Here is a 22,367-nt window from a genome sequence, read left to right as displayed (position 1 = left end):
CGATTTCCTTACTCCACCCCTGACAAGTGCTTAAATCGGCCTTGCCGGGTAGAATTTGGGGTACTGTGGACACAGTTCGACAGTATTGGCCTCCGGGAGCTATCCCAGAGTGCTCCATTATGACTGCTCTGGACAGTAGTCTCAACTCAAATGCACGATTGTTTGCCGTTGCTCTGACGCAGGGAGGGGCGACTGACAACACGGCTTACAGGGTTGGCTTACAAGGAGCTAAAATCAACAAAGGGGGTGGCTTTACATCAAGGAGTATTTCAGGCAGGACTTCACGGAGGGTTCCAATAAGAAATGGTGCACCTAAGTTATTGTTCTTATTGGAACAAGGAGGTTAGTCTGGCCTCTGATACATGGCTAGATTTACCTCACTGCACCTTCTCTGCGAGTGACTGCAGTGTGACCTAGAGGAATGAGTCCCCTAGACGGGGGGAGGGGCGGAGGGTTGCAAATGAGTACAAAACAAATCTGGTCTGTTTCTTGTTTTGATCCACTCCATCTATCTTTTACATCTTTGGCTGGCAGCAGATGGTGCAGAAGGACTGCATGCCATCCACATCTCATGGCTGCCCGGCAGAAGATGGTGCAATACGACTGCTATCCATCCTCATCTCCTGCCTGCTCACCATAAGATGGTTCAATAGGACTGACTGCAGGACTAAAGAGAATGACTTGATCAAGTCACTCCAAATTTAGTCCCTGCGTCCATGTCTGCCCAGGCGCTCCTGATCGACCTCACACAGGCGACCACGAGCACCTCAGACATGATGATGATGGCTACCAGTCCTATTGCACCGTCTGCTGCCACAAGGCAATGGGTTGCTGCTGCTGTGTAGCAATGCAGTACCGCGTCTGCCAGCACCCAGGAGACACATGATGACAATGAGCTGAGTGGGCTCCATGCTTGCCGTGGTATGGCGTCTGCACAGGTCACTCAGGAAAAATGGTGCAAAACAATTGTCTGCCCTTCCTTTCACAGAGGGAGGGAGGGAGGGAACGGGGGCCTGACGATATGCACCCAGAACCACCCGCGACAATGTTTTAGCCCCATCAGGCATTGGGATCTCAACCCAGAATTCCAATGGGCAGCAGAGACTGCGGGAACTGTGGGATAGCTACCCACAGTGCAACGCTCCGGAAGTTGACTCTAGCCTCGGTACTGTGGAAGCGCTCCGCCGAGTTAATGCACTTAATGCACTTAGAGCATTTTCTGTGGGGGGACACACTCAAATATATTCAACCAATTTCTAAAAAACCGACTTCTATAAATTCGACCTAATTTCGTAGTGTAGACATACCCTAAGGTGTATTCTGGCAGGAGCAGTCAGTCAGCCCCTACTCCAGGGATTTCCTTGCAGTTACAAGTTCATCACGACGTCAGCTCAGAGCAAGCGCCCGTCTTATGGGGCCTCAGGAGGCCCAGTCTTTCCAACCTATCCTAAGATTTGAGGTGCTCTGTGGACCAGGGATCTTATCTGTTGGATCAGGAAGAAGGCCATGAGCTTAATTAAAACCAGGCTATTTACCCAAAAATCCTTTCTTTGTCTTTGGTCCTTGGAATATCCAGTCTGAACTAGTGTATATGAAGCTGCTCCTTCGGAGAGATATGCGAAGGACTGATAAAAGAAGTACATTAGCATCCCCTTCCTACCAGAGAAGGTACCTACACAGCTGCATTTTTAATACACTGTACCCCAAAGGTATTGACCTAAATTCAATATAGTTTATCTCAGTTCCATAAGCTTTGTTCCGGATATTGTCAGTCTGTCCCAGGAGCGACCTATAAAATACAGCCTGCCTCATGGAGTGTTGTTAGGTTTCATGAGTCAGGGTTTGTAAAAACACTTGGAGATCCATGGACAAAAGGAGCTACAGGAGTGATTTGGTGTGTTATTTATGTCTGTAGTCAGCGATCACATACTGGTCTGCTTGTGGGTGACCACTTAATATAGGGCACATCTTAAAGTGGAATGCGTAGGGTGAGGCCAAATGAAAGAGGAAATGATGGGAGGAAAATTACGTATAGGTGGTGTCTGCCTATGACTACTGCAGATAGTTGGGTAGAATTAACCTTTTCTCAGTGGGCGGTACCATATGTTTGAGCCTGCAGTAAAGTCCTAATCTTGTGGTCACGCTGTAGTCAATATTATGACTGTTCTGAAGGATAAAGTTAGGACAGTTGGGCTTTGTACAGTCCTCCCAGAAAGAACTGAAGATACCGCAACAGGTGTAATCAACAATAAGAAGATACAGGTATAATCAAAAATAAGAAGGAATTTGAAGGGAATGAGAACAAGAACATAGTCTAGTTAATGTGCTTAGCTAGACAGAATTAAGAGTTAATCAACCCAATCTAAAATATAACATAAGATAAAGATCGGAAGGCCCTGCTGGCCATCTGCCTAGCTGGACTGTATACACAGTTGCAGATGTAGCAAAAAGAAAAGGAGGACTTGTGGCACCTTAGACTAACCAATTTATTTGAGCATAAGCTTTCGTGAGTACAAAACAAAACGTGCATCTCATGAAGTGAGCTATAGCTCACAAAAGCTTATGCTCAAATAAATTGGTTAGTCTCTAAGGTGCCACAAGTACTCCTTTTCTTTTTGCGAATACAGTCTAACACGGCTGTTACTCTGAAAGCTGTAGCAACTTGATTCTCACGCCAGCTTCCTTGTTTTGTGTTCCAAAGGAACAGCCTGTGTGTGTACTTCCTTTACGGTGCTCTGCCAAGAGTGAATCCACACCACCAGACACAGCTGCCTGTAACTTTGGTGTATGTTGTGTGATGTAACCATCAGAGAGTAGAGTGACATGCTCTAGGAAATTCAAGAGCCTGGAGCTCTTCTAGTTTTCACAGTTGGATTAAAACTTACTGGGGATCAGAGCTACCTAATTAAATATTAATTTTTTTTTTCAGTTTATTTTTTTTGACTAACATTTGAGCTATATAAAATTTACACTCTGACCTTCGATAGCTATTTAAAAACAAAGTCAACCAACAACCTGTTTGTTTTTGGTCATCTCCTTATGTCCCTAGAGAAAGACTTGCCCATTTTTCCAGTACACCTCCAGGTAGTTGTTTGCCACTTCTCGGAGAAACTCTCTGGGTTCTCATTGTTCAGTCTCCTGCAGATCACTGTGCCTGTATTCTACTCTGTTCAGGTCTGGTTTAGAATGTTCTGTATTTATGGCACCCAGCCCACTGATCAAGTTCAGGAGCAAACATAGCTATGTAATGAAATAAACTGTCTGTATTTGCATTCTAATCGAGAAAATAAAGTAACGCCTAAGGATGTGGTACCTGTGCTAGCAGCAGAGACTCCTCCTATGCTGCTGTCTCTTCACATGAGATCTCGGGTGGTTTGGTGCTGTGCACCAGAATGCTGCTCTGTGCAGGATTGGGGGGGATTGTTCCCCACAAAGGATAACTAACTACAAAGATAAACAAGCTTGCCCCCAACCTTCCCCTAACTTATTTCTTTGAATTGCTGACCCAGAGCTGGGTGGGGTGAGGGGGCCCATATGTGGATCAACACTGGTTCCGGTGCTGAACCAAAGCAGGTGACAAGGTGCTGGTAAACTTTATGTACATAAATCCCATCTGACTGCAGCAAAAAAGTTAAAGAAAACAAGATTCCATTGAAAGGCAGCTAAACCAATCTCCATACTTCAGCTGGATCCATATTCACTTCTTAAATTCCTGGAAGCCTCCTCTCTACATTGGTGTTTTAGCATAGAAAAGGTCTATGGTTCACATTTAAAAAAAAAAAAAAAAAAAGCTGGTCTTATGGTTTACAGATTTATAGCCCATGGACTGGAATAGAAATCACTTAGGCACATTATTTCCATAAATCTAACAAATCTAGTTAGGGACAAAAACACATGTTTAGATCATTAAGGACATCCTCAATTATGTTGCTGCCGCCAGCCTTTGTGCAAGTTTTGGGGTTGGGGAATGGTGGCCTTTTCTACGTTAGGGAACTTCATAGCTGCTATGAAGCTTGCTATTGCAGATAGGTTCCTACCATTCCACCTGCAAATTGTGCCTTTCTTTTTATTTCCATCTTCCTGTGGGCTTTGGGCCTGATTCTTTACCGCGATGTTTAGTCACTCCTACCTGTGTGACGTAGTTGTGAAATGCTCTCAAATATGAATTCTTCATGCAAACTGATCTGCTTGCGTGTGCAATAAGGTTCCACGCTAATAATGGTGTCTGGAACCAGCTGTGCCCAGATGTAAATGACTACATGGGGTGCAACGCAAAAGAGAATCAGTGTAATTCAGGCGTGTCATATTATACCTCTATCTGTAAAATGGAGATAACAATACTTGCCTAATTTATGAGGGTGATGCAACTTAATTTTTTAATTAATCACTAGCAAATTCTTTTAAAACCACAAATATTATATACATAAGATATGCAAAGATTGTAAAGTGATGTTGTCATCCGCTCTAGGACCAAAACCCAGCCTCTGAAATTTTAAAGTTGCCTTTTTTTGGTTGGTTTTTATTTATGTAAACAAAATGAATCGCTTACATCTCCCAAAATAACTAGAAAGGACAGTGCGAGTGTGGTCTCATCAACTTTGAAGTGCAAAAAAACCTTCCAAAACTTCACATCAGTAACTAGCACAAAAGTGGGCAAGGGGACTTCTCCTTTTTTCGCTTCCAATACAAATACTGAATTTTGCTTCTAACCTTTCCCCCAAATTTGTATGTTCAATCACCGAACCAAATTTTGTACTGATGCAGGCTCTCTTCTCCTTGACCCCACCTCATTAGCTTCAACCATGTCCCACTTGTGTTAAGATGGGGCATAACTACTTTGTTTCAATTTTTTTGAACCCAGAACTACATTTATCTCTAGGATAAAAAGACTTGCCATCACTAAAGTTGGAGTTATATTAGCTTATGTTAAGGTTGAATGTGGTCCTCTCGATAGATATTTGACTGCTTAATCCTGTTTTAAATATTTTTCCTGCTGGGAACCTGATCACCTTTTATGTGCAATGACATTCCACCCTGTTGAATAGATTCCTGTTGGTGCAAGTGCTGACTTATTTACTATGAAAATTTGAAGTGTGTATCTGTCTCTCTAAAGGTGACACACACAACTATGAAGCAGGAAAAACTAAACACTGTTTATGATGGGGATCTTTTTTCCCCTCTTTCATTAGAAATTCAGGTCCAGTCTAATATGGAAGACTCCATGCATGGCTTTTACACTAGTAAACTTAAATGTAACTTCAACAGTAGTGTAGGTGCATGCTGGTAACAAACGTCTACACCCTGTGCCTATTCATTACTGCTTCTACTGGTGGAGTTGCATGGGCTGCAGTAAGGTCTAATTGATGCAGTAGTTGCCAGCCAGTGGCCTGTCCCCACCAGGACTCCCATTATTGTTCGTATAACCAAAACTGAATTGGTATTAGCTACCATGAGAAACTTATGAAAAATGTTATCTACCCTACATCCCTGCTGTGAAAGCAAATTCAGATTCCTAGTGTATACAAGACTGTACTAATTTCTTTGAAAGTTGTATGCTAGTGGTATTGGAATAAAAATATGAATGTTTAATTCTTCCACTCTTGTATTGCTAATTTTGTAAGAGTTTGCTCTGAGATTCCACTTGTATTTTATGGTAATACCTGGCAGATGACCTCCACGGTAGAAGGGAAAATCAGCAGTTTAGTCAAGTTGTAACAAACATGGCTGGTTTTTGGCTTTTCAGTTTTTCCTCTTTCTGTCTCGTGACAAACTTGACTCCCCTACTGCTATCTTGTTCTGCAATGGTTTGTCTCTTTACATTGCGTATATTTGAAATAACTTTTTTCTAAAAAATTGTACCATCCTCAGCATCAGTATGGCCTCCCACCCAGCAGCTTCCTGAGCTATGCAGTAGTTCAGCTGTTCCTATTCCAAAGGAAAGAGGAGGTGATGAACCAGGCTTGAAAAGGAGCATAGGGTTTAAAAACTAGAACTAGGCCTCCTAGCTTTGTTTTGGAACACATAAAATTACCACAGGGTCTATCTCCATTCAGCCTGCTTTGGTCTTGTAAGCAGACAAGGTAAAACTTTAGTACATATTAAGTCCTTCTACCTAGCTCTTGGAAGAAAATATACATAGCTTTGAAGGAATGTGGTAGCAGGGAAAGCTGCTGCCAAGGCTAGCAGCTGGAACTCTAAATATGTTGTTGTTTCTGTTCTGAGGAGCAGATGCTTGTTTTAACTGATGACATCCTGGCTCAAAAAGGGAAGAAATGAAAACTTTTTCTTTTCTTTTCTCTTCTCCCTAGTAGAGGATACTTAGGCTTGTCGAGCCTGGCCTGCCATCTTATCTTCAAATTAACATTTTTGTATGCAGTGTAGTTGTAGCCATGTCTGTTCCAGGATATTCGACAGACATAGTGTGTGAGGTAAATCTTTTTATTGGACCAACTTCTGTTGGTGAGAGAGACCAGCTTTGGAGCTACACAGAGCTCTTCAGGTCCCAGACCTGAAGCACTGCAATATCTGAGTTTAAATACAAACAATTCCCTTTTTTTTTTTTTTTGGGGGGGGGGGGGGAGGAACTCTGTTAAAGAACTTAAAGTTGTAGAAATACTTAAAGCTGAAGTCTTGCCAAAATTGGAAAGCTTGCTTTTAAACTGTGTTTTTGTTAAATTAGTACAAACCCCTGTGTTGACATTCTTCTTTAATTTTGAGTGGCTTCCATCAGTTGGAGTGGTTTATTGACTGAAGCTAAACTAAAAATAAGCCTGGCTTAAACCATAATAAGGCTGTCTACACAGCCTCTGTGCTAGTTTAGCTTCACTTTAACAATATAAGAACGTGGGGGGTTTTTTTTTTGGTTTTTTTTAAGTGTACAGAACACATTAAGGAGCACTTCAGAGACTGTAAGCAGGAAGCGTACCCCAGTCATGCTTCAAGACTAGTCTTTTTTGCCATTCAACAGGGATAGAGACTTACTAGACCTATTGTAAGGGACATTAGGGGTTTTTTTGTTTTTGTTTTACAGTAAGGCACTTAATGTTTAAATGTTAGGCCATATTTTACTCAATACACATGCAAGGCATATGATTTATGGCTAAAGCAATGCCTTGCTGTGCCTCACTGCCACAGACCTGTAACGTAACCCCCCCGCCCCTCCCAACCAAAGAAACCCCACCCTCATTTACTGATAAGTCTGCAATGTTGCTTCAGTATAGGCTACCAGGTTGCAGCTTAACATGGCTTGGTCTCCAGTCTTTATTGAGGACCAGTGACTGATGGGTTTTGAAGAACTGTTTAACTAGAACACTACAGTAGTATTTCTGGCTATTGAAACATTTGAAAAGGTGCTTTGTGCATGTGGCTCTGTAAACTCCAAGTTGGTGGGGGGGGGGGGGGAAAGTAGGGAAAGGAAACAGCTGTTTATGTGTTTAGTTAGAGCATAAAAACATATGTGAAAATATTTTATGTGATTATCCACTCAAATTCATGGGTGTCTGTTCAAAAGCATCTAAGCCTGCATGTTTCAAATGCAACTCACTCAAGTTCTCCTAGGGAGAGGATATTTATCTTGCTTTGTTCAGAGATCAGGCATGTTAAATGCCAATGCTACATTCAAATAAAGCGACATAATATTCTTTTTAAGCAGGTAAAGAGTGTTGTCCTTACAGTTTGTGAAGCCTCAATCTGATGGTTCAGGAAGTGGTTCAAGGTGATAAGTTCTTCACCTACAGGCTATGCCAGGCGGAGAGAGAAATAGCTGTGCCAGTGAACGACTATGAACCAACAAAAGTGTAGGAGACAAAGTATTGCCTTGTACTGCATATGCTGAAGGCCAGTGCTGTGTTTGTGCTCAAAATTATTTATAGAGCTCCATGTTATTGGCACTTCACAGAAAAGGTCCCTGACCTGAATGACTCTGTGGTCTTACGATCTAAACCAGGTTACATGGGGATGCAACAAAAAGTTAGTGACAACAGAGCTTGTCTTGTTTCCACAATATGTGGTCAGTGTCTTTGCTTTATCTTTCTAATGCTTTCTTGAGGGGAGGACGGGCATTTTCTTGAAGCCTCCATGGAAACTTTGGGGGTGTATTGGGGGGTGAAGGGGTGTGTGTGTGTGTGTGTGTGTGTTGAGTGGGTGGGTATGTATATATTAGACTTCCTTTGAAGGAAAGGGCCTTGTGGAAGAAGGCTGTGTAGCAAGAAGGCTGAAGAGCACAAAGGGGTAAGGAAGTGAAGGAAACTCCAGTTTTTGGTTCTTGTGGAAATTATAGTTTGGCCATGTGGCATACTTACCATACATGTTAATGGTCCCTCTCTCCTCTGCAGAACCCACAGTGTTGACACAACTAAGCTGACAGAGCTAATGTTGTTCAGGGAGGTGGTGTTACTGCGGGCTGGCCTACGCTAGAAAACAAGATTGACACAGCTACATCACTCAGGGGTATGCAAAATCCACACTCCTGAGCAACATAGCTGAATTGTCCTAAGTCCCTGCCTAGACAGAGCTAGGTCAACAGAAGAATTCTGCCATTGACCTAGCTACTGCCTCTTAGGGAGGCAGACTTACTACAGTGATGGCAGAAACCCAGCTCCCCCCCCTTTCACTGTAGTAACTGTCTACACTGAAGTGCAGCAAAGGCACAGCTGTAGTGCTTTAAATGTAGACCTAGCCTATACCTGCAGAAAAATTCCTCCTATCCACATAGGCAGCGTCTACACTAGGAGGCCACGCCACCATAGGCTCTCTAGTGTAGATGTTACAAAGTGTCAAGATGCGTGACCAAAAAAGTCTCTAGTTGCTTGGGCAAATCTTGGTATTTTTGTTTCTTTCAAATCAGGTAAGTGTACTTATGCATGCAGAGCCTACTTCTGGAGGCAAACCTTGCATATTGGATTTTGAAGATGGATTAAATTGTCTTTTTAAGCCAAACTTTCAAATACCATAATAGCATATGTGGTCCAATAACAGCAAATATACAGAGTTGAGTTTTCTCTTGAAGCCATCATTTAGCATCCCCTGGCACTCGAATGTTGTTAATGCAATACTGCACGTTGGTTGGTTGGTTATGTTTTTTAGGGAGCTTTTTTAAAAAAAAAAAAAAAAATTCAAACCTCACTACATTCCACATACAGAAGGAATGGTAAATGAGTACTGAAACTAAACTGGAAAAGAAGAAGGGGGTGGCTTTTTTTTTTTTTTTTTTTTTGGGACACATCACCAGCTGTGTGCAGTGCATACTTTACAGGAAGATATAAAGTTATGATCCTACCTCAGTAAAACAGATGCACCAAAAGTAACACTAAGGGGATGTGGGAAGTAATGGGCCTTCAAGATCTTCATGGCTGATGTCAAATATACAGAGATCAAGGGAGGAGGGAGGACACATGGCAAGTGTGAAAAATCGAGATGGGGGTGGGGTGTAATAAGAGCCTATATAAGAAAAAGTTCCAAATATCGGGACTGTCCCTATAAAATTGGAACATCTGGTGACCCTACTTGATGGGGGGGAAGGAGGAGCTAAGAGGCAGAAAAAGAACAGAGGCAGGAGTGAACCAGGTTGGGCAAGATCTTGTAGACAAAAATGTGAGCAGCAAAGGTAAGCTAATGAGGCCTTATCTTTATTGGGGGAGGAGAAAGTGTGTGCTTACCTCCTGTTACCCAGCTCCATGTAAAATCCTAGTGAAGAGTGCACTTTGTAGCATTAGTTGGTCGAGATAAACACTAAGGGGGAGCCTAGGGTTCACCTCAAGCTGCTGCTAACAACTTGAGACCACTACAAACTAGGATTTTCCCATGTGTTAGCCCACCCATGGGAACGATTGCTCCCTAGTGAACACGTACTGAGAGGTTTTGAAGAGGGGCTTGTAGGGAGCGTGGGGTGGGGAGGATGGAAGCATTCTAGACTGATTTTAAAAGGGAGCAAGGATTGACTAGAAAGCTGGCGAAGAAAGCACCGGAAGTCGTGTGAAAAATAATCAAAGCCTGGACAAATATCCCCTTCAGTGCTCATAAGGAAGAGCAGACCGATCCGAGAGCTGACTACTCCATACAAATTCTACCTCTAATGACTCAGGTTAAACATGCAGTGATCTGTACAGTAGATGACCTGTGCAAAGCTTTTGCTTCAAAACATGCAGTATAAAATGGCATAAGTGGATACAAGGTGACAGACCAAACGTATGTGTGTGAGAGAGAGTGGGGTGGGGGGTGTAATTTATCGCTGGAATGCTCCAGGGAATAGGTGCATGCAAGGTTTCTGGATAGCGTAATTTTGTTAAAAAGAGCTTTTGAAGCTGAGGAAAAGAATAGCTTGGCAGCTACGTAGCTTAAACAGATAGATCGACAACACACTGTTTTTGTTTCCTTTAGAAGGTGATGTATCTATTTTTCATAACTTTCCACAGATAAAACTGCCTTAAACAGTTAGCTTGTTCGGATATGGAAAATCTGTGGCAGATCATCTAAACTTTGCAGCAGCATGCAAGAAAGTGAAACTCCTGTGTGTTTAGTGTCACTCTGCTTGTAATGCTGGCTGCCACAGAGCTGTATCTGCAATCCAGAAGGGACTATAAAGACTGCATGGCAAATACAATTGGAATAGAAAACACTGTCTCTAGGAACTTGAAGTGGTGGGGACTAAATCCTGCTCTCAACAACACCTGTGCAGTCCCCCCGTTGCCTTCAGTTGGGATAATTAACAGAATTTGTCCCTTGATGATTTAAGGTGACCCTTGATTACTCCTGATCTTACGAATTTTCAGGGTGATACATTAAGTATAGATGTAGCTTACCTTAGTATCACTATAATGGCCATATGTTTATAGCAAATGTCCTACATTTTTATGTGTTTTATGCTTTGCTCTCAAGTGCTTTTGCAACTTTGGTTGTGTGGGGGGTGTAGTTTTATTTATTTTTTTGTTTTGGTTTTTTTTCCCCCAATCACCTTGGTTAAAGCAAGAATTCAGTGTTGAAGATGGAACAGAATAAAAGTATCTAGGACTTTAGGGTGAGGAAATGTGCTAACTAACCAAACGTATACAAAAATGACAGGGTGGGAGACCCAACAGAAAAATCTGAGGACCATGATCTGTGCCCTGACTCTCCTCCCATCTGTTAAGGAGGCTACTGGTTTATCTGAGTGCCAACCCAGGACTCTGCTGGGGCATGTGTGCTCTCTAATAGTCATACCAGCCTTTGGAAAGTAGGGTTGTGTTTTCAAGCTTTTCTCTGCAACCACAAGGGCTAGAAACTTTTTTTTTTAAATGACCGCTGAGACTCTCATGGTAACCACTTGACTCCATGAATTGGAATTTTAAGAAAAAATGCTAAATAAGAGACTTGTTAGAGTTCTGAAAAACACCAGTGAAACCCATCTGCTGCTGCTTGGCAAAGCTGTGAGAAAGAGGAGCGGAGACACTGGGGCTGTCTGCAGACTCCTTAGGTAGACTGCTCTTCATTGGCACATGACCTAGTAACATGTAGAGTTGCAAAGGTAAACTTGTACTCTTAATTTTTAAAGGAAAGCTTAAGTTTTAGAGAAGTACTGTATATAGTTTTCAGACTGGTAGCCATGTTGGTCTATATAGCCAAAAACAACATACACCTTCTGCCTACTGTATTTTCCACTCCATGCATCTGATGAAGTGGGTTTTAGCCCATGAAAGCTTATGCCCAAATTTGTTAGTCTCTAAGGTGCCACAAGGACGACTCGTTGTTTTTGTATATAGTTTGGATCCCAGCACTCGCCAGAGAAAGCGTCTCATTCACCATGGGTGATTATATTTTCAGGCAATGAACCTATATTTGTATTTAGCATTCTTCTTAAAATTTAAAAAAACTATCTGCTCCAAATGTATGCTTAGGTCTAGCAAAACTTGCTCATGCTTCAGAAAAGTCTTAAGGGGAGGCACTACAGTCAGCAGATTTAAACTGATGGATTATATTTGTGGTAAGGAAATATGCTCCTGCCCTGGAAGAGCTGACTCTGCCTATATTCCCCTGAGAACAGAAATATTCATCATTTTTCCCCCCCTTCATATAAACACAGTCTCTTAAATTATCTGGAACAGGATGAAATGTGTTAACCTTTCACCCGTAGCAAATCTTGTGTAGACTTGACAAAGGAGAACATTGTTTTGACTTGATGGTACTTGGGCAGAAAATGGCTCTTTTGGAAAATGATGCAAGCTAGTCTATGACAAAATGGAGAGGGAGGGAGGGGAAGGAAAAAAACAAACCACACCACAAACAAAATACACGCAACAACAACTTAGTGGAGAATGGATAATTGAATATAATCTTTACCTCCTGGAATCTCACTGTCAATACAAATAAGGCAAAAGGTGCTTATAAAAGTTCATATCCAAATAGGATCCTCATCCTGCAAATATTTACTCCCAGGAGCAGTCCCACTGAAGTCATGGGGCTGTGTATGGCCTATATAAATACGTGAGATTTTAAGGGACCAGATGTCCATTTCAGGCTAATGTGATTTAAAGCTAAAATGTCAAACCTACATGTACCTAAAATTAAGCTAGTAATGTCAAATTTTGAGCTTCAGATACAAGTCTGAAAACGTTTTTGCTCTTGGATCCTAAACTTGCTATAATTTAAAAGTGAGTTCAGCTGGGACCATAAGCGGGCTCTGCAGGCCCTGAACTGATAAATGCTAACTCATAAGATGAACATGGTTATAGGAAACTATCATTCTCTTCTGCTCTCCCTCCCATGCCTATGCATTTACTACATTGTTCATCTCTCTGCTGCCCATCCCACTTCTCCCCAAAGTAGGTTTGCTTCGCACTGTGATCAATTGGCCTGACATCCTCAATGTTTAATGAGGTTTAGAGAACACACAACTGCGATTTTTACAGTGTAACTCACCTCACACTTGGTAAAGCAACCCCCCATCCTTTCATGTATTATACGTGCTCCTGTATATTCACTCCATGCTTTCGATGAAGTGGGTTCTAGCCCATGAAAGCTTATGCCCAAATAAATTTTAGTCTCTAAGGTGCCACAAGGACTCCTCGTTGTTCTTGCTGATACAGACTAACACGGCTACCCCTCTGAAACATGTAATTTGATTGTAGAACAGCAGCTTTTATCTTCTCTAAATTGCACAAATGTGCTACAGCCATTCAGAGAATACATGCACTACTATGAACAATGGCTTCTGAAACCTTGCATTATTGTATAATGCCATAAATCAAAAGCAACTTAAGTGGGCCTGGCCACTTCTAGATGTATTTTAACAAATGATCGTATTCCATTATGAGGCAGCCGGAGCTACTTCAAGAACATGGTCAGCACCCTGGAGGGTGAGGAGGGGAAACAAATGCACTACCATAGGTGCTGGAACTAGGGCTGCTGCCGTACCCCCTGGCTTGAAGTGATTTCCGTTCTATACAAGGTTAACAGTTTTTGGTTCAATGGCTCTCGGCACCCCCACTATACAAATTGTTCCAGTTCCCTACAAATCCTAATCTGTATTTTAGAAATGCTGCCCTGCGAGTTGATGATGGTGTTTGCATCACACTGTCCCCTGGGGTGGAATAGGAAGTTGACAATTCCTATTGCTCTTATCATGCACAAAAGATCTCAATCCCTTAACACGTTAAAGGGATGTGGCCACTTGCGTGCGTCTTGCCGTTTAGTTCTGAGAACAAAAGGAGCAGTATAGCCACCTGGGTTCTCTTATTGCACTTTTACGTGGGTATGCCTACTGTGCAATCAGAGGCCAGACTGCAGCTGAGGTAGGCCTAATCTAGCTAGCACTGCCCAAAAACACAACAAAACAGTGGGACACGGCGGCATAGACTTCAGCATGGACTACATGAGCATGCCTGGAATCCTGGTTACATACTTGCATTCCTAGTGGATGCCGCCATGTTGTGTCGTCTGCTGTTTTTACTGAGCTAGTTAAAGCTAGTGGGGGCTGTGCCTACCCAAACTGCCACTAGCAGTGTAGACCTACTCCCTGAGGACCTGTTGTAAAAGTCTGGTGGGCCAGTACCAGAATCCCTGCATAAATGTGTCAAGTGTACATTTAAATAGGGGCATGGCTTAAATCACTCCTGGAATACTTGCTATTGGTATACTCTGCTCATAAAAGTGTATGTGTGGGTTAGAACAAGCCAGGGAAGGAGGGAGAGGTGAATTCTGATCAAATGTCAAATCGCACAGGGAAGTATTTCTTCCAAATGGTCCTGCTAATTTTCTTCCAGACTGGCTATTCTCAGAAGACTTCCCCTCCCCACAGGGGGGGGGGGGGGAGCAGAAATGCCTAGAGTTCTGAACAGGAAGAACAGCACTGGTATGGGGGCTTGCTCAGTTAAAAGATGGTTTTCACAAAACCTTTAGCGTGGTGAGAAAGGAAGCTTGCAAAAGTCAGCCTACGCTCACAAGGACCCAGCATTGTCTTGGTCTTCTATGAAAGGTTCTGCTTTTTCACAGACTACTGGAAACAACTTTAGTGAAAAGTTAGAGACCAGGTCATAAATATAAAGGGAAGGGTAACCACCTTTCTGTCCACCATGTGAGAAAATCCCTCCTGGCCAGAGGCAAAACCCTTTTACCTGTAACCTCGCTGGCACCTGACCAAAATGACCAATGAAGAGACAAGATACTTTCAAAGCTTGGGGGAGGGGGGAGGAAACAAAGGGTCAGGCTGTGTGTGTGTGAGATGCTTTTGCCGGAAACAGATCAGGAATGCAGCTCAGAACTCCTGTAAAAAGTTAGTAAGTAATCTAGCTAGAAATGCATTAGATTTCTTTTGTTTAATGGCTGGTAAAATAGCTGTGCTGAATGGAATGTATATTCCTGCTTTTGTGTCTTTTTTGTAACTCAAGGTTTTGCCTAGAGGGATCTCTGTTTTGAATCTGATTACCCTGTAAGGTATTTACCATCCTGATTTTTACAGAGGTGATTCTTTTACTTTTTCTTTAATTAAAAGTGTTCTTTTAAGAACCTGATTGCTTTCTCACTGTTCTTGAGATCCAAGGGTTTGGGTCTGTGTTCACCTGTACAATTTGGTGAGGATTTTTATCAAGCCTTCCCTAGGAAAGGGGGTGTAGGGCTTGGGGGGATATTTTGGGGAGAAGACGTCTCCAAGTGGGCTCTCTCTGTGTTCTTTGTTCTAACACGCTTGGTGGTGGCAGCATAGGGATCAAGGACAAGGCAAAGTTTGTAACTTGAGGAAGTTTTTAACCTAAGCTGGTAAGAATAAGCTTAGGGGGTCTTTCATGCAGGTCCCCCACATCTGTACCCTAGAGTTCAGAGTGGGGAAGGAACCTTGACAGAGACCACTTGTGGTAAGCTCTCCCTGGAACCTGCACCATCGAGTCCCACCCCACCCCAGCAACCCAATCCCCTGCCACAGCCCTGATCTCCCTCTTGCCCTCCAAACCCCTTGATCCAAGCCCCTCATCCCCAGTCCCACCCCAGAGCCCACACCCCCAGCCAGAGACCTCACCCACCCCAGTGCACCAACAGCCTGCCCCACCCTGATCCCCCTCTCGCCCTCCAAACCCATTGGTCCCAGCCCAGAGCACCCTCCTGGACCCCAAACCCCTCACCCCCTCACACATCCCTACCCCCAATTTTGTGAGCACTCATGGCCCGCCATACAATTTCCATGCCATGATGTAGCCCTCAAGCCAAAAAGTTTACCCACCCCTGCACTAGGCATTGCAAATCCTTTTCAGTGAAATAAACAGACTAACACTAAGAACAAATCTCTAACATCTACTGAAAGGTGCTACTCTTGTGTGGGACGGAGTGAAAGTACACTAGTCTGGTTATAGCTGCTAGTCCCCTGTTATCTTGAGTAATATTTTTATGAGCTGGGTGAAACATTAAGGGTTGGGGTTTTTTTTGTTTTTTTTTTTTAAAACCTCAATGAGACTGATTTGGTGTGAACTCACTTTCAGTTAACATAACTGTAAGCATAGGCCCCCACCTAAGACGCAAGATGTGTATGAACCAACCCAGGAATTTTTGGCTGTGTATTATTTTGGGCAGCTGTGTGTGTGCGGGGGGGGGAAGGGAGATCACACAGAAACTGAGAACAGACAAGATCTTGAGACAGATGTATATCTCTGTCCAGCAGCAGCCTGTAAGCAGTGTGACCCTTTGAGTGTGGAGTTGGCTAAAGAGGCTTGGGGGCTGTAAGAAGAGAAGCCATTTCTTGGTTCCCTCTGCATTCAGAGACCCAGGACTTTTGTACCTTCCTTGTAAATAAGCAGGATTGCAAAAAGGAAAATACCAGATTACTTCCAGCTGCTCATGTTGCAAAGGGGCAACAATACAATCCAAAGAAAGCTATACTCTCATGTGGTAGTAATAGTCCTACTCGAGAGAGAAAATATCGTTGTTCCTCTTTCAACCCTCAAGTCAACTTCCTTCCTAAGCAAAATATGAATTCTCCATCTTGCAGTTCTTTTTCTTTGAGCTTTGAATAGAAATTTTAAAGAATTACAACCCATCCTTCATGGGGACGCCATCCTGAAAGAAATCTTTCCCGACCCACCTCTTCTGGCCTTTAAACAACCCCCCAACCTCACCAAGCTCATAAGGAAGCTCCCTACAGACTAGACAGAACATGCCAACTCAAAGCAGCACCAGACCCTGCCACAACAACAGATGCAGAACTTGCAGATCTATCTCCACTGCTACAATGATCAATACCTCCCACAATAGTTTTCAAGATTCCTGGTTCCTATGCATGCCTATCAGAACACGTGGTCTATCTCTCCAGTGCATCAAATACCCCACAACAATGAGGATGACACCAGACCATCACTATGCTTATGCATGAACTTTCCCAGAAAAATTATTAAAAAAACACCTTATGACCCATGGGCAAACACTTTTCACAAAGCAATCACTCTACACGTGTCCTTGTGCAGGATTCCTTTGTGAACAACACCTTCAAAAGATGAGCCTGGGAACTTAAATTCATAACTCTGCTGGATGCTAAAAATCATGGACTCAACAGAGACACTGGTTTTATGGCTCATTACAAAATTTGTAACTTAACTCCTCTGTAGTCATAGGACAAAGTAGGATTAATTGCCCACTTCTCTTTTAAGTAGTCTCCTGCAACATGTTATGTTTAACAATCTGTCCCACCTTTATTTAACTGTGACACTCTGATTACTTTTTCCAGACCTGAGGAGGAGCTCTGTGAAGCTTGACAGCTTGCTTCTTCTGCCAACAAAAGTTGGTCCAATGAAAGATATTACCTCACCCACCTTGTCTCTCTAATAGAAATCAGGTTTCTTCTTCCATGTTGCACACGTTAGTTTGTAGGGTAGATGATTCATGAGTGCTATACTATTGGAAAATTCTCTTTAAGAATACTGAAGCATATTTGGGAAGATGCATGGTCATTCTGGGGATAGGAAATGAAATGGACAATAAACGCTCTTCTCTGAAGCGGGACTGACTTAATGGTTTTAACTAATCCTTGCAAAGTGTACCCAGATACTGCAATAGAGCTCTATAAATTCCAATGCTAATCTACGTCATCTGCTGAATAAACTTTGCTAGTATCCCTTATTCAGTTTTTGCTAGCAGTGAACGACTGCCCTGTATGTACGCTCTGATTTGATGGAGGAATTTTGTGTTAGAAAGGGGACCTTGTTCAACCCTAATAAAGGTAAATCTCACGATGGATATACCCAAGATAATCTCTCTGATAGCAACAGTAATTCAACTCTGTGTAATCCAGTGAGGCAAAGTTGTATCTCTTATAGGTAGAACTAATGTGTTTGTATAACACACACAAAAGCAAAGGAGTGGGAGGGAAGAGAAGCAAACTCTGGAGGTGGGAGGGTATAACTCCTCCTCCTCTTTCTTTCTTTCTCAGAAGGTCTGTATTCTCTGTGCTTTAAATTCACTCATGCACTAGCAGTGTTCAGTGTACACATTTGTGTAGTACTGCATAGTATTAATGATTCTGCAACTAGCTCGGCTGCTGTAGCCTAGGAAGTTCATCATTGGAACCACCAAGTTCTAATTGCTCTTATGTGAATGCCTTGGTTCCTGCAGAATGGATGTAAATGGAAGTATTTTCTAGCCGAAAGGATTAAACAAAATATCCCTTTCATCAGCGAGAGAAGGGGGAGAGGAGGAGGAAGTGACTTTGCAATCAGTGTAGCAAAGGACAAGATGTGTTCAGCATTGTCAGCTACTTATGACTAAACCCTGACCTAATGGGATTTAATTATAAAACTTACTGTAGTTTACTGTACACGGTAATCAAGAAATCAAGAAAATACTTAGTTAAAAATATTGTTTGTACGCAATCTTGGCATTCCTAGGTGCTGTTTAATGGTTCTGCAGCACCAAGCAGGTGGCTAATCTCTACAAGTATTTTCTCTCCTTCAAAACACGTTTTATGCCCTTTTACCACAAAATTATTTCCTTCTTAATTTCTTCCAAATATTGACTCACTTGGAAACATTTCCTGCTGAGGTAACTATTTTACTTGTCATGATTATGGTATTCTCAGTTATTACAATGATAGTTCTCTTGATTACACAGCAAATTTTGTAGCTCCTTTTCATCCCACTGCATCCTAGAGTCCAAACAAACAAAGTATAAAGTTTTTTATATCCTTTTTACCTTCACTTGACAATCAGCCATATAGGAATGGCCTCTCTTTCCCCCCCCCCCCCCCCCCCGGAAATGAATGCAAACAAACCCCACTTATTATTGAAACTTCAGGGAAAACTGTAGTTACTGTAGGAAGAACACCTCAGGGGTGAGCAACCTGTGGCACATATGCCAAAGGCAGCACGCAAGCTGATTTTTAGTAGCACTCTGCTGCCAGCCGGGGTCTCAGCTGTCTGCCCTCCTCAGCCTGCTGCCTGCCTGGATGAACGGGGCCAGCGGCCGGGACCCCGGGCTGAGTGGCTGGGGCTGGCGGCCGGGACCCTGGGCTGAGCAGCCCCTAGCATGTGAAACCTCTAAATTACAGTAAGTAAATGAAGACTTGGCACACCACTTCTCAAAGGTTGCCCACCCCTGGTCTACCTGGAGTTCAAGCAAGAAGATTTTGGTTTCGCACATCAGCCTGGGCATCTCCAGCAACAGAATTCTTCCTAGCCCTATATCCAATGCTGAAGAATGATGGTTCTCTAGTTCTAGAGGACAAAAGCAAATCTCTTGGTGCCTTTCATATCCTAAGCATTCTGAGACTTTCCACAAAGTAATAAGTTTAGCAGTAGCATAGTAAGATCTAACTCTGATCATTCTGGACAACTTAATTGGTTAACTCCATTGATATTGGGAAAACAATTCTAGAGCATGGTTCTGCCTTCTCCACAGATCAGGCCTACCAATGTAGGTAGGGAATTTGCAGGAGCATCTCAGATTGATCATGCTGCTTTTCATCTCACTAGAGAGCTTGTCACCAACTGTCCCCCTTAATTCAGAGGGATGGGAATTAATACAGTTTTCCCAGTAGTGAATCGGCTTGGTTTTATTTTCTGGATAGTGGGGGAGAAGTGAGACCAGCTCCAAAAGAACGTCTGTACTTATATGTTACAGAAAGTCATGATACTGTTTTGGTCTCGTCCGGCACCTGGACCCAGAACAATAGTGGCTCAGAGAGTACTGTTACTATCCTGAGAGGCTGTGAGTTTGATTTCTAAACTTGGTTTGCACCTGTAGCTTTGCTGGAAGCGGCATCCCCATTGGATATAAGTACTGCCTCCCCTCCTATAGGCTTGGAGGTACTTCCCTTCCACCATGGCTTCTCTGGGGGCATGGAGCAGCGTTCACTAACAAGATGGCTACTCTGTTAATTAGCCAGAGGAGATGACTGGCTCCATAGTGTCCCCATATTGGCTAACATAGCTCAAGACCTGAACTCTGATCCACTACAGCACTGAGCTGCCCAACAATCTAAACTGAAGTTGATCTATTTTATAGCAAGAGTAGTCTTGAAAATTCTACTAGTGTGAGGACTAAACCTACCTCTCTTGTTCATAGAAAATACAAATGTGGGAGGGCCACCCATCTCCAAAAGGATTAAACTCAGTCCCTCCACAGTATACTTTCTGCCCTACTAGCTTCTTAGGAGCTAGGTTATGGGACTTCTAATAGGGTGCTGCCCCTGGGTTTTCATGTGGCTCTGGTTAGTAGGCATCTGCAGCTTGACCCGTTAGCTTTCTGAGAAGCTGTTTTGTCTATTCAATTCCAGAGCCTCCTGACTATTGTGAGGGGGATGGGAGGGAGGGAGAAGCTTCTGCTATTCTACCATTTCCCTATCTACTTTTTGTGGGGTGGGTCCTCCACCTTCAGTTAATGTTTAAATATGAAATTGACTTTGACAGTTCCTTGTTTGCAGGTGGTCCGTTTTACCATCTCTTTTCAGACCTAAATAGTGGTACTTTCAGGCTGCTTCTTCTCAGACACTAAACTGGCAACATTGATAAGGCAATGCAATTGGCTTAAAGGTTATTTGGGTCACAGTTTATGAAAACTTAAACTCTACTGGAAATGGCAACTTGAATTTCCCGTATTCACCAGAAGATCTTCTCACTGGTACATAAATTGTTCGAGCTATGGCTTAATTTTAGATTATTGCACAGTAAGTTAAAACTATTCTCAAGAAGTAAAGTAACTATCTACTTAAGCTATTTAGGATTACATGCCACTTCCTCCCCCCTCTCCTCCTCCTCCTCCCCCCCACCCCGGGGAAGAGGGATGTGGGCAAAGGATTTTTATATTACAAAAATCTAATCCTGTCACTATGATGATAGTTGCAGTATATGTCCACAAGAAATTTACATTCAGCCTGCATATTAATAGGGTGAGAACAGTTGAGGAGGAAGATAGCTTTCTTACCAGCTGGCAAAATTTTGCACACTATACCGCACACTTTATCAGGGCAGAAAACAATTTCACAAATGACTTATTGCTACTTTACAGAAACCACTTCTTCCCTGCCTTCCCCCTCCCGCACCCCCTTTCTCCCCAGCAAAAAAACACAACCAATATTCTTTGAGTATTTGCTGGATCCTCTCCCTGTGTGCTCCCCCTCCCCCTCCCCATGCTATAAAAACTCCAGGATGGTTTAAAATATTTAGTGGAGCTCTGCTCTGGACAGCTCCATCTGGATTTCAGTAACCCTCCAGCTTCTCATGTGCATTCTGCTTACCCACTGAAACAAGAGTAAGCCTTGCAATGGCATTCTGTTGTAGAGAGTTGCTGAGTTTTTAACTCAGTGGAGGTGCATTGTGTAACTTATGTATCCAAAATAAAAAGGGTTTAAACTGATGCTATAAAAAGTGCTGATTGCTTTAGTTATCAGACTGCTCATACAGCTGTTTTGTTGTGCAACACAGTCTGCAAGCCTTAGTTCTATCACCCCATGCTATCATTTAGCAACCTGGCCTTTCCATCAGAAACGAAGCCAGGGAATTATACCAAGTTTTGCTCTAGCTAAGAGGCAAGTGACTGTCTACACTGTGGTGTCTGTTTTGTCAGCTGAGGGCTTGAAAGCTTAGATGCAAAAAAACCATGTGTACCAGGTAATGCACGCTTGCAGGAATAGAAATAATTAGCTCAGTTTTAAGAGGCTGCGTTTGTGATGTGATTTGGTTGGTGTGGAGTCTTTCCTCTTTGAGATTAATTTATTTAGAACTGATAAATCTTAATGGAATGAACACACTCTTTGCTGGATGGCTAGGCAGATTGATTTATCTAATGCAGGGGTTCTCAGACTTTTGTACTGGTGACCCCTTTCACATAGCAAGCCTCTGAGTGAAACACACACACCCCCATTTATAAAAGAAGTGTTTTTAATGTATAACACCATTATAAATGCTGGAGGCAAAGCTGGATTTGGGGTGGAGGCTGACAGCTCGTAGCCCCTTATTACATGGGGGGGGGGCTATGAGCTGTAATAAAAGAAACAACCCTTAGTGTGAGAACCCCGATCTAGCGGTTAGCCTCTATTTGTTTGGTATCTGTGGTGAGGAACAAGAACTACATACAAAGAAAGCAGAGGCTGAGTAGGTTAGATGGTAGAGAGACTGTGTGTTATTTTTTTCTCTATTAAAAAAAATAAAATCATTCAGCTGGGGAGGGAGAGCAGGCAAGCTTACTGTGCTTTAAAACCTTATTAAAGGAACAGCAGTGTTTGACACCAGTGGCAACTACTTAATTGTTTTCAAAAACTTTTTATAGTTGAAGACTGGAGATGCATAAGCTCAAAAATGAACAAAAGCTACATCCACGTGTAGAAAGGGGGTGCCTGATGAATCTTTAGGAGGCGGGTAGAGTGCTTGCAGAGGTAGCATCTCTCCAGCCCGGAACTCCACTATAACCGGCCAGTTCATGCCTCC

General features: G+C 42.8%; 2 protein-coding genes across 6 annotated transcripts in view; one reads left to right on the top strand and one right to left on the bottom strand.

Annotated features, from left to right (window-relative positions):
* The window catches only part of MCF2L2 (MCF.2 cell line derived transforming sequence-like 2), a 319,822-nt gene that overhangs the window by 109,828 nt on the left and 187,627 nt on the right, over positions 1-22,367 (bottom strand). The gene's annotated exons all lie outside the window — the stretch shown is intronic.
* B3GNT5 (UDP-GlcNAc:betaGal beta-1,3-N-acetylglucosaminyltransferase 5) overlaps positions 1-22,367 on the top strand; it is a 33,905-nt gene that overhangs the window by 8,071 nt on the left and 3,467 nt on the right. The gene's annotated exons all lie outside the window — the stretch shown is intronic.

Source organism: Lepidochelys kempii, chromosome 9, assembly GCF_965140285.1.
Source record: "Lepidochelys kempii isolate rLepKem1 chromosome 9, rLepKem1.hap1, whole genome shotgun sequence".
NCBI classification, from domain to species: Eukaryota; Metazoa; Chordata; order Testudines; family Cheloniidae; genus Lepidochelys; species Lepidochelys kempii.
The sequence above is the reverse complement of the archived record's forward strand: the minus strand, read 5'-3'. Positions and strand labels throughout refer to the sequence as shown.